This window comes from Phascolarctos cinereus, unplaced genomic scaffold, assembly GCF_003287225.1.
Source record: "Phascolarctos cinereus isolate Bilbo 61053 unplaced genomic scaffold, phaCin_HiC Scaffold_2;HRSCAF=192, whole genome shotgun sequence".
Lineage (NCBI taxonomy): Eukaryota > Metazoa > Chordata > Mammalia > Diprotodontia > Phascolarctidae > Phascolarctos > Phascolarctos cinereus.
In genome coordinates this window covers 343,512,003-343,527,679 of record NW_027555625.1, presented here as the reverse complement: position 1 = coordinate 343,527,679, position 15,677 = coordinate 343,512,003, and positions in this window count along the sequence as shown.

The window sequence follows — 15,677 nt, the reverse complement described above, 5'->3', positions numbered from 1 at the left end:
GTTGTACCTGGACACCCCCTCCCATAGGAAACCTCTTCCTCCTCAAATCTCTCATAGTATTTTGTGTAGTGGAGACTCTGGGACTACTATCCCAAACCCTTACTTGTACTGGCAGGCTGGATACCCAGAGAGTGACTAGCAGTTCTGTCCTAGGGAGTGACCCTTAGAGGTAGGAATTTTTCTTTTTAAAAATGCATTTTATTAATCTATTTTAACATTACCTATATTTCTGCAATCATCCCTCTTCCTTTCCATCTTCCACAGAGCCATCTCATAAAACAAAGAATATTTTTTAAATAAAAGAAAAATGGGAGTGTGTGTGTGGGGGGGAATCCCTGCAAAACTAATCAATAGAAAAAGTCTGAAAAATAAATGAAATCCATACCCTTGAACCTCCCACCTCTGTTAAGGAGAGGAGGGAAATGTTTTCTCATATGTCTTCACGGGGGGAACATAAGCATTTATATAGCACCTACTATGTGTCAGTTACTTTTCTAAATAAGTGCTTTTCTACAAATATTCATCATATCCATATTTATTCTTTGTAATATTATAATACTACAAATACTCATTTTGATTGTTTCCTGGGTTTCTCTACCAAGCCACAGCAATCTTATTATCCTGGAAAGTCAGTATCCCCCTGGCCCTCTCACCCTGGTGGTTTACTCCACTTCTTTGGCCCTTTCTTATTGGTCAGTTCCTCCCATAACTTATACTTTAAGGAAAGTGCACAGGCCAGCATCCTTTTGTGAAGCACACTCTCAATTCTCCAATTTTCTCCAATATGCTTCCCTACTCCTGTCCCCTAACAATCCCCTACCTTTCAGCTTCATTTATATGTTTACTACCTTAGAAGGAAAGGTATTTGAAGGCAAGGATTATCTTTCTTTCTGACTGCATTTGTATTCCTAATGCTGAACACAGTGCCTGATAAATTGTTATTGTTCTTTCCAATTATATTGTTGTAATTATCGTGTATTGTTTTCTTGGCTCTGCTTACTTCATATTAAATCACTTTATGTATTCATGCTTCACTGTATTCATCATTGTTGTTGTTTTAATTCACAATAACATTCCGTTGCAACCATGTGTAATAATTTATTTAGTCATCCCCTAATTAATGTACATCTACTTTATTAATAGTTCCTTCCTACCACAAAAAGTGTTGCTATAAACCTTTTTGTATATTTTTTGGTGGGCATAGTGACTTTCTTCTTTTCATTGATCTCCTTGGGGTATATGCCTTAGTAGTAGAATCTTTGGGTCAAAAAGTATGGACATTTGAGTTACTTCATTGACATAGTTCCAAACTGCTTTCCAAAACAGTTCTATGGATTAAAAGATTCACCAATAAACGATTTATTAGTATATGTCTTTTTCCCACAAATCCTTTAAAATCAACTATTCCCATCTGTTGTCATCTTTGCTCATTTGCTAATGTGCGGGATGCCCCTCAAGTTAAAAAAAAAACACAGACATGTCCAAGGAGAAACAGAAAGTTAATTTATTATTATTATTTCAAATCTTGAGATTTGGGTGTCTCTCCACCAGTATGGTCTGATGAGGGGAGACAAAGACACAGAAAAATAAAGCCAGGTTAAATAGCCCTAATGAGTAAATTCCCCCTCCCACTAGCTGTCCATTAGCCAGGCCACCATGGCAGAAAGATGGTTTACAACTGTTTTGGAAGGTCTGATAGATTGAATAGACAATGGGGATAGATAATGGAGGGAATTGGAAGGCATCTGAGTGACGACCTTTCAAAGGGAGATAAGGGGAGTAGATAAGGAACCTTTTAAGGGTTTTCTGGAGCCAGATTCTTTTTAGGGGCAAAGGCGCATCTGAATAAGATTAAAAAGTAGGCTAAGGCTGAACAACTAGACAAATTTTAACTACTGACATATGGCACTAAAAAAACCTTACATAAATCTGTACTTAACCCTATCCTACCTTCTAAACTCATTACCAGTCTTATCCCAAATCTTAATTACACTGAGAAGTCTTCACTGGGACATCCCATTCACTAAAGTAAAATTTTCAAGAGTTATTTGATTTGTATTTTTCATATTATTAGTGATTCAGAGCTTTTTCTTTCATATAGATAAGAGTTTGTATTATTCTTTTGAGAACTATCCGTCCGTATCCTTTAAACATTTATCCATTACATTATATGTAATGGCTTTTAGTTATGCACACATACATATACATACATATATTTATACATACACAGATATTATACACAGATCTATTTATTTGTCTTTTAGTATTGCATGTATGTATAAGGACACATAATATAACATATGCATGCATATACACAGTGCACACATATGTCAATGTCTATATACATCCATGTACTTGAATGTTGTACATATACATATACTTGTATGTCCACATTTCTGTGGACACTGCTAGTATGTATGCATAGGAAGACAGAGAGAGAGAATACTTTTCCATCTTGATTTGTTGAATAAAAATAACATCCTGGTTGTGCCCTGTTATTGTTGTTACAATAATAATCCAAGTGCATTATTGAAGTGATTTGATTTAAAAGATTTGTTCCATGGAAAAGTGGATCAATGCATCTTTCCATTTCAGAGGAGCTTGGGCTATGCTAACTATTGAGAGAAGCAAAGCCCTAAGGTGGAATAAAAATGGTACATATTAACTGCCCCTGGGAAGGGACTGAGGGTGGCAATGACCTCTGTAAGTCATCTTTAGAATAACTATTTCAAGTGCAGAGGAAGAGGATTAGTAGCAAGGCAGATAGTATGATACCTAGACAGGCCTGACTTCCCATGAGCATGGTTTGGGGCCAGATAGATAATAATGGGTTAGGTGAATTTCTCTTAAATCAAGTATGAAAAGCAAGAACCTCTTAAGTGTAGACTTTCTCAGCACCCACAAGATAATTAACATACATACTTTGGAATTCATTTTTTTTTCTCTAAAAGGTTCACCCAGCCTGTCTTCAGCATTTAACCATTCACATTTAGCTCCCACATGAGTTGCATTAAAAAAAAAAAACAAACTGGTAGATTTCTAAGGAATATTTCCAAAGGCATGGTAATGAAGTCATACCTGAGGTTGTTAGTCCTAGATCTAGGAAATATTTTCTGCTTAAAGCAAATATAATCTCAAGGATGTTGGTAGAAAATGGTGAAAATGATTAAATATTCTGTAACAGAGGAGACCTGGGTTTATAGTCAAAAGAGCAGAGGTCAAGTTTTGGTGGTGCCATTTACTGTGTGATCAGTATTGCCATTTTTCATCTCTAAGATGGGGTTAATAACATGTGTAGAGAAAAACAGTGCAGGATAGAAACTACCACATAGGGTTGTTATGAGGAAAATGCTTCCTAAACCTTAAGATACTATAGAAATGATAGTGATTGTTGTAGCATTTTAGAATCTTTGTATTTGGAAGTACAAGGGACCTAGAAACTGGGGCTCAGAAAGGTTGTCTTGATCAAAGCCTGGCAAGGATTACATAAAAGAGACAGGATTTAAACCTAGGTCTTTGACTCCAAATCCAGGGTTCTCTCTACTATGTTATTATCATCATTATCAATGCCACAATTATTCCTCCTCCTCCTCTTCATCCTTTTCCTCACCATCTCTTGAAAATGACTTACCACCACTCTGAAAATGACTTGATCATGCAGTAGGTTTAATTGAATTTAAGAAATAATTAAAGAAATAATTATTTAGCACTGTGATTAGCACTGGGGATTACAAAAACCAAAATAAAATAATCCCTGCTTTCAAGGAGTTGCTGGTGCACTGATGGGATACCACACATACACAGAGCTATAAATAAAAGAAAAGTTGAAGAGGGGCAGAAAATTAAAAACTGAAGTTGGGAATCAAGGAAGACTTCATTTTTAGAGGCAAAACTGAAAGGGGAGAGTGACAAGATTGTATATTTTGACCATGGGAGCAGACACCTGTGGAAAGGTCTTGGAGGGGAGATGATGGGCTTATAGCTTTAGAGCTGGAAAGGATCTTAGAGTCTAAACCTCTTATTTTGTAGCCAAGGAAATTGAAGCATAAGAGGTTAAGTGTTACTCAGTTTGGGGAATAGCAAGTAGTATAGTGAATAATCAAGAATCACTTGTAAAACAAATCTCTGATGCAATCAGAAGATGGGAGAAAGTTAGTGCAGGCAGATGGCAGCCTGAAAGACTGTAATGGAAGTGAAGCATATGGGGAGACCTGAGGTCATTTCAGATGATCAGACATGACCCCAATTCTGATAATCGTGGACAGACTACAGCTATCCACTTTTCTAATAGGATAGCAAACTACAATTCACATCTATTTTTCTAAATTGCTAGTTCTCCAACATTTTCCTCTAAGTATCCCTTTATACTTTGAAAATTATTGAGGGCCCCTTTTGTTTATGTGTGTTATAGTTATTGCTATTTACTACCTTAGGAATTAAAATAGACACATTTTTAAATATTTCTTAATCTGTTTAAGAATAACAAGAATAAACATTTTAAATTAACAAAAATAACATATTCTTATGAAAAATAACTGTATTTTCCAAAACAGAAAAATAGCAGAAAAAGTGGCCTCATTTTCATATTTTTTTTGCTAATTTCTTTTCATGTCTGTTTTAATAGAAGACAGAGGAAGTATCTTATCTATTGGAATGTGTTTTTTTGATTGAAGTATGTATTAAAAATCTGGCCTCATAGAGATATGTAATAGGAAAAAAGAATATTTTAACAGGCAAAAAATGTCTTAGTATTATTATGAAAAGTTTTGACTTCAAGGACCCTTTGAGATGGTCTTCAGACCTCTAGGACACCACTGCTCCAAATAATCCCTTTTTGGTTGGGGAGTAAGAGGGTACAGGAGTCAACACATTCTTGAATGGGTTAAATCCAGTTCACAGGGAGGTAGTCATTATGTCTATCTTGTAAGGTTGGTAGTACAATTTATTATTATTATTACTTTACAAAGGAGGGAACAGATATTAGAAAGATTAAATGATTTAAGGTCACATAGTATGTCAAAGCTAGGTTATGAATTTAAGAATACTTACTCCTAGACCAGGATTCTTTCAACCATTCTATACAACCCCTCTGGAAGGGTTACAGAGAAAAGTGGATAACATAAACACACAATATTCTGCCTGAGACGTGTGGCTGAAAGGAAGTGTCCTCTGGACAGCCAAACCAAGTCCTGTTTTTCTTCTCCTGATGAAATTAGAAAGAGTGTGTGTGTGTGTGTGTGTGTGTGTCTAAATCTGTGTTTGTGTCTCTCTGTGTGTCTTAAGGGGTAAGAGGCAAATTAATTGAGGATTAAATGTCTGGCTGCCTATTTCTTTTAGCACCTCCTCCTCCCTAATTTAATACCCAATTCTAGCCATTTAATTTATATAGTAACTCAGGGTCTCTAGAAATATGGACCCTGGGATGAGCATCCAAATCTGTCATATCCTAGGGTCAGTTATCATCCTAATTACATTTATATATCCACCCAAATTTATCCTTTCACTCCAAAGTGCACACTGGTATCAGAACAACTCAAGTAATAATGTCTGGCACCAGGTCAGTGATTAGAATCATTAGCTCTGGGAAATTTTCCAGAAGTCAGAAGAGACTCATTTCAGGGCATCTAAGCAATCATGCAGATAACACCTCTATCTATATAGAAAGGAGTTTCCTTCCTTGCAGAATGAAAAGATAGACAACTCTCCTATCTTTACTTCCATCTGTGGTCTTCTGAAAATGTCCAAACTGTGCCTCATGGATTAGATTGTTAACTTATAGTTTACCTTCTGGTCTAACCGTATTACCACTTACCATGTTACTTGTATAAGGTACTGCTCCCTTTTATGTGAACAACTCATTTATTGAAAGGAGCAGAAAAACATTTTATGTAAAGGAAAAGGGATGAAATACACTTGTGAAGAGACACATCCTTTCAGGGAAAAAAAATGTGAGAAGAGATACAAACTCTTAGGAGCACCAGAGAGAATCACTCTTCAGATCAATATAGTCAGAGGACCTGTTTAAAGGCAAAGAAATGATTGAGGTAATGATGCCTACAAGACATTTTGCTCCATCCTCTCATTCATAGGTGATGTTTTCTTTTAAAGTTTCAAGGTTATAAACAACAAAATTGTAAATCAGACAAATATTTAAAGACTATGGAAAGATTAAATAAGATCTATTGGGTTCATGCCAAATAGAAAAGGAGATTTTGTGGGCTTTACCTTATAATATGAAGATGAGTCACTGAGCAAAAGAATGCTCCAATTCAAGGCCCTGCAGCAGTAAAGTCTGTGGTAGAGAAGATAATAGTAATAATAATAAGAAGAAGCTTCTGCGACAGTAAACTAACAGGACGTTTCAGCTACTTCACTAGAAGTCATTCTATCATACTCTTTCCACCAGTCACCTGCCTGAGCCTTCATCTTTGTGGTGGGTACCATCCTTCTCACCTTCCAGCTTTTCTACTAGATACTGTTGTTGCTCTGTTCATTCCTAAATGATTAGCAATTTTCCTCCCCTAAAGGGGTCCTGAACCCTCAACTGCCATTATTTAAACCCCTGTTTCTAACCTCCACTTCCTACTCACTTAATTTCACCCTTCTTGCCCAATGTCCGCCCCTCCAATCCTATTTTAAAGATACCCAAACCTTCCACTGTGTTCTTTGGAATGCCTGCTCCATAGGAAATAAATTTGTTTTCATCTTAAATCTTATCTTTTCCTGCTTCTTCCATCTTCATATAACTCAATGAAACCTGACTCCCTCCTGATGACAGCTTTCCTGGCCACTCTCCAATACTAGTTTTATTTTTCAGTCATATAACCTCCCCAACACTGGTAGAAGTGAGAGAGTTGCAGAACTCATCGCTCCCCATTAACTCTTTCTCTACCTACACCACTCAGTAACCTCTCCTTTGAGCTTCACTCACTCCATTATGAAGACTCTAATTGCTGTTATCTACTAGACCTCCAGGATCCTCTCCTTTCCTCAATAAGTTCAGTGAGACCCATAGTCTTTCTCTTCTTCCCAGCTCCTACCCTCACATAGAGAACAACACATATATTGATACATATTACTCTAAGCTGACAGCTCCTCAAATTACTGTTTCTCATAACTTACACACAGAAATGGTCATAACCTTGCTCTTGCCATCACCTACCAGTTTTCAACTTACATGTTCATGAACTCTGACAATTTCTTATCCAATAGCAATTTGCTATCATTCTGCCTCCCGCCCTCTCTACAAACCCCAGAACCTGTTCTTTTTCCTCACTATGACATCCAATTCTTCCATGCCTCATTTCCCTCCTAGGCAATCATTTCTGTGCTTGCTACACTCTCCTCCATTCCTCATATTGACCAAAGGTGGACACCATCTTTTTTTGGAATCCCTTTCCTCTTTATCCTATCACTGATCATGCCTTGATAAGTCTCAGCCTTAGATTGTTCCCAACATCCATGCTGACTGGGTCCATTATAAATTTATTTTATATAATATCAACTAGGCTCTCATTGTAGCAAGGCAATCCTTTTACACCTCCCTAATTGATTAACTATCCCACTGACCATAGCTACTTGTCCTAACCTTTTCCATCCTCCTCAAATATTCCCCCACCTTCCCTTCTGAAAACCTTGCCTCATATTTCACAGAATAAAATTGAGGCCTTTCAACTAGATCTCCCTCTTCTTTCCTCTCCATCCAACATTACCCACATGTCTTGCCCTACCATCTGCTTTCTGCTCTTATCTCAAGGAGAAGGTAGCCCTCTCTTTGCTAAAACAAAAATCTCTACATGTATAAATAAATGTGGGTGGCCCCCAAGGCTGTGACCTAGGCCCCCTTCTCTTCTCTTTCTATATGCTACTTCACTTGATTATTTTATGATCTCCCATAGATTCAATCATTGTGTCTAAGCAATTGATTCCTAGGTTTATGGTTCCAGCTCAACCTTTCTCCTAACCTCTACTCTTATTTTTGGGTCTATGGATTATTCAGGAAGAATTAGCACTTCTGGTGTGAGGGCTTTATGAGCCCTTTTCAGGGCTGCTCACCCACCTTTGCTGTTCACCTATCACCCAGCTCTCATTTGTGGTTCCAAGAAGCTGCAGCATGCCTGGTGGCTTTACCTCAGTAAACCATCTTGGCAGTTGGGCTAAACTAGGTTGAGGGTATCCAACAGGCTTTAAACCAATGGTGGGTTAGGGGGATGTTTACCTCACCCATGTTGGGTGAATGAGAACAATTTGTTCCTATGGCCATGAAAGTGGCTGAAACAAGTGTTGTGGAACCCTTAGAGACTGGTCAGACATTGAATGCACCAAGGTCATCCACTGCATCCCAGGCCATTGTCAGACAGTCATCCTGAGTTTTGTCTTGCCACTGGTTTCTAATGACTCTGGAAGAGAGAGTGAGGCTGATGATTTGTGCAGCTCTGTCTCACTTAAATCCAATTTACACAGAAGTCACGACATCACTCCTTCAAAAATGAAGAAAAACAATGGCAATAACTCACATCTGCAACTGCCTATTGAACATCTTGAAATTAATATGCCATATAATTAAATTTGATATGTCAAAATTTGACCTCATCTTTTCTCCCAAGCCTCCCTTCTTCTTAACTTTTCAAGTTTTTAGAGTATTACCATCCTTCTAGTCATCCAGAACTACATCCAGGTATCATCCCTGACTCCCCACTCTCAACTCCTATTTCCAAACTATTGCCAAGTCCTGTTGATTCTACCTTTGTAAGATCTCTCATATATACCTCCTTCCTCTCCTCTGACACTGCCACCACTACCTCATGTCTGAACTATTTCAATATCTACTGCTTTTTCTGCTTCAGATATCATCCCACTCCAGTCTATGCTGTCAGATTGATCTTCCTAAAGTACAGATCTAACCATGTTATTCCTTTTATTTAATAAACTCCTATAGTTTCTTATTACCTCTAGGATAAAAAATAAAATACTCTGGAATTCATAACCTTCCGTTTTCCAATATTTCCAGTATCCTTACACATTACTCTCTCTCATGATAATAAATGTTGAGTGGTATTAGCCTTCTTGCTCTTCCTCTAATAAGATAATCCATCTCCCAACTCTGGGCATTTTTATGACTCCACTCATGTCTAAAATTCTCCCCCTTCTTACATCTTGGATTCCTTCAAGTCTCAGCCAAAATCTCACCTTCAATTTTAAACCTTTCCTGATCCACTATAGTAAATAATACTTGTGTCTTCCCTCTTTTGATTATATCTAAATTGTCCTGTATATATCTTTTCTGTAACAGTAATTTGTATGTTTTCTCTCCCATTGGAATGTGAGTTCTTTTCCTTCCCTTCCCTTCCCCTCCTTCCCTTCCCTTCACAGTATCAGGCACATAGTAGGTGCTTAATAATTGCTTAACTTACCTAATTGATTGAGTGATTGAAATACAGGTGTTATTTTATTGTTTCATTGATAAACAAACTTGTGCAGTTGTTAGGAAATTCACTGGAAAAGAGGTGGCTTCTCTTTAAGCTTATTGCCTTCTTTAGCTCCCATCTGTATTTGGAGAAACAGAAAATCTTTCAAAGGTACCTGGTTGCTCTCTGTTGCCCTCTGATTTGAGGGGGATTAAAAAGATAAGAAAATAGACTTTGTAACTGTTTTTTTTTCCCTTTAGTGAAAAGAGGCTTGGATCTCTAAGGTTGATGGGATAAGACAGAGTCTTGTTAGTAGAGTTGGCTAAGTTTGACTTCATTGACTAGAGGGCTAGCCTAAGGAGTTTTGCACTTCTCTATCTTGCAGTGTCTACTTGTCATTCCAATTATGCAATTCTTCAGTGCCCTATAAAGGTGGTTATTGAGTTAAAAAAAAGCTTGTCCTACTTACTCAACTTTAGAACAGAGAAGAGGATTTGCCTGGCTAGAGAGGGGTGAAGAATAGAATGGGACCAGCTTAGCAGAGAAGGAGCTTTGTATGATGAAATCATACTTGAAAGGCTCAAGGATATCAAGATGTATATTCCAGAGTTGTGAGTTAGTTCAAGCACTTACTTGTCATGTGACCCTGGGCAACTCACTTGACCTCTGTTTGCCTCAGTTTACTCAAACTATAAAACAGGGACAATAATAGGACCTACTTCTCAGTGTTGTTGTGAGGATCAAATGTGATAATATTTGTAAAGCACTCAGTATAGTACTTGGCACATATTAAGTGCTTAATAAATATTTTTTTAAAAGTACATTAATTTCCAGAGTCATGTGTCTTCCTGTTAGTTTTCTATAAGGGTGTGCCCACTCCTCCCCTCCTCACAATATGCCCCTCACAAAAGGATTATGACCCTGACAGAGTTAAAAATTACAGCTACATGGTATTTGCCCCTTTCTGGGAACCCCTCACCTTCTAGTGAGAGTTCAGGTTGAGTAATAAGCTAGCTCAGAAGTCAAGGGCAGTCTGGGATGGGAGGTGGAGAGGATAAAGATGGGAGGACTTATCATTCCACAATCCAGGTGCCATACCTCTCCTGCACATTTTGGCACTAAGATCACATGCTTTCTTATGTTATTCCCTATTTGTTTACTGTTGATCAAAGCAAAAATTACACTTTTCATTTACTCTCAGAGCCCTATATAGGGTCTTCCACACAGTAGATATTTAATAAGTTTTCATTGAATTGTAGAATCACAGAACCATTGAATGCTAGAGCTGGGAAGTACTTAAAGGATCGTAGAGCTAGACATGGAAGGGATCTGAGAAAGCTTTTAGTCCAATTTTACAGATGGGGCCCATGGAAGTTGTAATTTCACAGGATCAGATAAATAGTTAAGCATCAGATGCAGGATGTGACCTCAAACCCAACATGCTTTCCATTAAATGAATTTAACAGCTTTATGTCATAGACTTGTAATTTAGTGCTCGAAAAAAGGGAGGGGGGAGGGAAAGAGAGTTATCCAAGATAATTCAGTGGTAGTTGTAGAATCAAGACTAGAATCTAAGTATTGGGGGCTTCTCAGAACCCAATGGTCCACAATCTAATGTTTTCCTTTATCTGTTTGTGATTGCTCTAAAGATAGGAATTCTATTTTATATGTCTCTTACTTTGCCCACTGTACCTAACACATATAGTAGGGGCTTAGTAAAGCTTCAAGAATTTAACCACAATTTGAAACCTAAGGATGGAATAGATGTGCTTTCCTTTGCCTCAAATGGAACTGGGTCGCTTCATTACTAGGGTTCTGGCACAGGGAAGATTCTGTCTCTTCTTTCCATTCCAACTAAATATTCTGAGTGTGAACACCATGTCTGCTTCTAATGTTTCAGTCTGAGTCTCTAAATATACCGTGACAAGAGGTGATAACCTCTCATTCAGGCTGCCACCATCAACTAAAATAAAATAGTATGACTTCTAAACAGCAGAGGTGATAGACTCAGACAATACTGATCTCATTAGGATAAAAAGAATTAACAAGGTCCCTGGGACTTTAAAAGTGTTTAAGATACAGGAAAGAAAGAAGAACAAGATAAGGTATGGCTTAAACACCTGAAAAACACTATATATTATTGGCAAGAATTGTAATTGGATTGTAAAGAGGATCAATTAACTCCCACAAGGAAAAAAAGTAGAGGAAATCAGCTCACAGTAGTTTGAAGAGGAAACTGCTACAATTATTGTTATAAAATGTATAAGGCAAAATCCAAATGCATAAAGCTATTAACTAGCATGAAGGGTTAAGTAAGGACATGGAGAGGAAAAAAAAGATTTAAAGATACTTTTAGTTTGGGGGTGATAAGGAATACTATTCATTATCTGCTTTGAGAATCACATTTCAGGCATTTGTATGAAGATGATAAAATATTTACAAACCAAATATTTCAGAAATAAATAGGATAAAGTTCAATAGAGATGAGAGTAGAATTCACAAATATAAAACAGAGAAGGAACAGTTATTGCTGAGATTGACAGAAAAAGATCACAGGTTGACCTCCCCACCTGGAATGTACTTCCTATACCCCTCAGCCTCTCAGAATCTCTGGTTTCCTAGAAAACTAAGAAGTTTCCCACTTAGAAGAAATCTTTATCATCCTTCCTCAATCACTTTTATATATTTTTCATTTAGTTATCTATGTGTATCATCTTTTCTCCCAATAAAATAGAAGCATTTAAAGCTGGGACATTTATCCTTTTCTTTTTGTCCCCAGTCTTGGCACAGTCCTTGGCAGACAGTAGGCACTTACTAATGTTTGTTGAATGAATGAATCATTAGCTGATACAACTCAATGAGTTTTGCTTAAAACACTTAAAATGGGTGATCATAAGTAGGTCTAGTGTTATCAAAGGTTATGTCTATTCCATGAAAAGCATCAGATTGAAAAGTGTTTCTGAAAATATATAGCCTGACATTTTTGTTTATCTGATATATATCTGGTCAGATAATTTTGCAGAAATCTTAGAATCTTGAATCTAAGGAATCTTAAAGCTGAAGAACTTATATGGTCCCGTCTCTCAGACCCAGCAAACTTAATTAACTTACCTAAAGTCACAGAACTGGTGATTGAAAGAGGACTAGAATTTAGAAATAAAGCGTGGCACCATAAATAAATTAGGTGATCAAGAAGAAATTACTTTTTAGATATATGGATAGAGGAAGAATTTATGAAAGAGATAGAGAGGATCACAGAAGATAAAATGAACAAATTTTATTGTATAATATTTTTTTTAAAAAGTTTTTGTACAAGCAAAACTAAAGTAGCTAAAATTAGAAGAGAAAAAAGTGGAGAAAAATTTTGCAGGCAGTTTCTCAAAGGTCTCATTTTCAAGATAAATAAAAAACTGATTCAAATTTACAGGAATAAGGACCATTTCTCAATTCATAAATTATCAAAGGACATATATGAATAGACAGTTTTCAAAGGAAGAAATTCAAACTATATATAGATATAGAAGAAAAGGCTCTAAGTCACAAGTAATCAGAGAAAAGCAAATTAAAATAACTCTGAGGTTTTATTTCATAGTCATTAGATAGATAAATATGATAAAAGGGAAAGTTACAAATGTTGGAGAGGCTGTGGGAAGACAGACACATGTTTGTGGAACTACAATATATTCCAGTCATTCTGAAAAGTAATTTGGAATTATGCTTCCAGAGTTTCTAAATTGTGCATACATTTTGACACTAATGCAGCTAAAATTTGTTGTTCTTAAGTCATTTAATTGTGTTTGAATCTACATGACTCATTGGCTCATAGCACACCAGGCCCTTCTATTCTCTACTATCTCTTGAAGTCTGTCCAAGTTCATGTTCATTGTTTCCATGACACTATCCATTTCATCTTCTGTCATCCCCTTTTCCTTTTCCTTTCAATATTTCTCAACATCAGGATCTTTTACAGTGAGTTCTATCTTCACATTATGTGGCCAAAATATTTAAGCTTTAGCTTCAGTATTTGATTTTTCAGTGTAAAGCTTGAATTAATTTTTTAAGTGTTGACTGATTTGATCCCTTTACTGTTCAAGGGACTCTCAAAAGTCTCCATCACTACAATTCAAAGGCATAAATTCTGCAGTGCTCAGCTTTCCTTATAGTCCAACTCTCACAGCCATACATTGCTACAGGAAAAACCATAGCCTTGACTACACGGAAGTTAGTCAGCAAGGTGATGTCTGTGCTTTTTAATATGTGGTCCAGACTTTCCATAGCTTTCCTTCTAAGAAAAAAATGTCTTAATTTCATGGCTGCAGTTTATATCTGCAGTGATCTTTGAGTACAAGAATATAAAATCTGGTGCTCCTTCCATTTCTGCTACCTTTATTTGCCAAAAAGTGATGGGATCAATTGCCAAGATCTTAGTTTTTTTTTTAATGTTAAGCTTCAATACAGCTTTTGCATTCTCCTCTTTCACCTTTATCAAGAGGATTTTAAATTTCTCTTTACTTTCGGCCATCAGAGTGATCTCATCTGCATATCCAAGATTGTTGATATTTCTCCAGCAACTTCAATTCCATCTTTTGATTCATCCAGCCTAGCATTTCACATGAAGTATTCTGCAATCAATCAATTATTCCATGTTCAGTTCTAACTGTTGTTTCTTGGCCCACCTATGGGTTCCTCAGAAGACAAGTTAGAAAATTTGGTACCGCACCATCATGGTTATAGTGATGTTAATATCTTTCTTGTATAGTTCTTTTGTGTATTCTTGCCACCTTTTCTTAATCTCTTCTGCTTCTATTAAATCCCTACAATTTTTGTCTTTTATTATGACCAATTTTGCAAAACACTTTCCCTTGATATGTTTATTTTCTTGAAGATCTCTCTTGTTTTTCCCTTTCTATTGTTTTCTTCATTTCTCTGGATTGCTCATTTAAAAGAACCTTCTTATCTCGCTTTACTATTCTCTTGGAATTATACATTCAGTTGGATATATCCTTCCCTTTATCTTTTACCTTTTGTTTTCCTTCTTTCCTCAGCTACTTGTTAAGTCTCATCAGACAGTCATTTTGCTCTCTCATTCTTCTTTTTCTTTGGATTGCTTTTTTGTTGTTGCTGCCTCTTATACGATTTTGCAAACCTCTCTCCATAGTTTTTCAGGCATTCTATCTACCAGATCTAATCCCTTGAATCTATTCATCACTCTACTTCATATTCACAAGGGATGTTATTTAGGTTATACATATATGGTCAGATGGTTTTCTATTTTCTTCAATTTGAGTTTGGGTTTTACAATAAGAAGCCCATGATCTAAGCCACAGTCAGCTCCAGATCTTGTTTTAACTGACCATATAGAGCTTCTCTACATTTGGTTGCAAAGTATATAATCAATCTGATTTCTATATTGACTATCAGGTGATGTCCATCTGTAGATTTTCTTTTTGGGTTGTTGAAAAATAGTGTTTGTTATGACCAGCAAATTGCTTTGACAAAATTTTGTTAGTCCCTGCCCTGCTCCATTTGGTATTCCAAGGCCAAACTTGACTATTATTCCAATTATCTTTTGAGTTCCTGTTTAACATTCCAACCCCCTATGATGAATGTGACATCTTTTTTGGTATTATTTCTAGAAGATGTTATAGGTCTTTGTAAAACTAATCAACCTTATTATTTTTTTTTTGTTTCAGGCAATTGGGGTTAAGTGACTTACCCAGGGTCACACAGCTAGTAAGTAGCAAGTGTTTGGTCTGAGGCTGGATTTGAACTCAGGTCCTCCTGACTTCAGGGCCGGTGCTCTATCCACTGTGCCACCTAGCTGCCCCTAAAACTAATCAATCTTGACCTCTTCAGCACCAAATGGTTGGAGCATAGACTTGTATCACCATGATGTTGAATGTGTTTGCCTTGGATTCCAACAGATATTCAGTCATTTTTGAGATTAAACCCAAGTACTGCTTTTCTTGCACTTTATTGACTATGAGAGCTACTCCATTTTTTCTAAGGGATTCTTGCCCACAGTAGTATGTGTAGTGATCACCTGAGTTAAATTCACAAATTCTAATCCATTTAAGTTCACTGACACCCAAGATATTGATGTTTAATTGTTCCATATCCAACTTACCTTGGTTCATATTTTAGGTTCTAGTTTCCTATGCAGTATTGATCTTTACAGCATCTGACTTTCCTTTCATCACTAGATGCATCTGCAGCTGAGCTTTCTTTTGACTTTGGCCCAGCCGCTTCATTAGTACTGGAGCTACATGT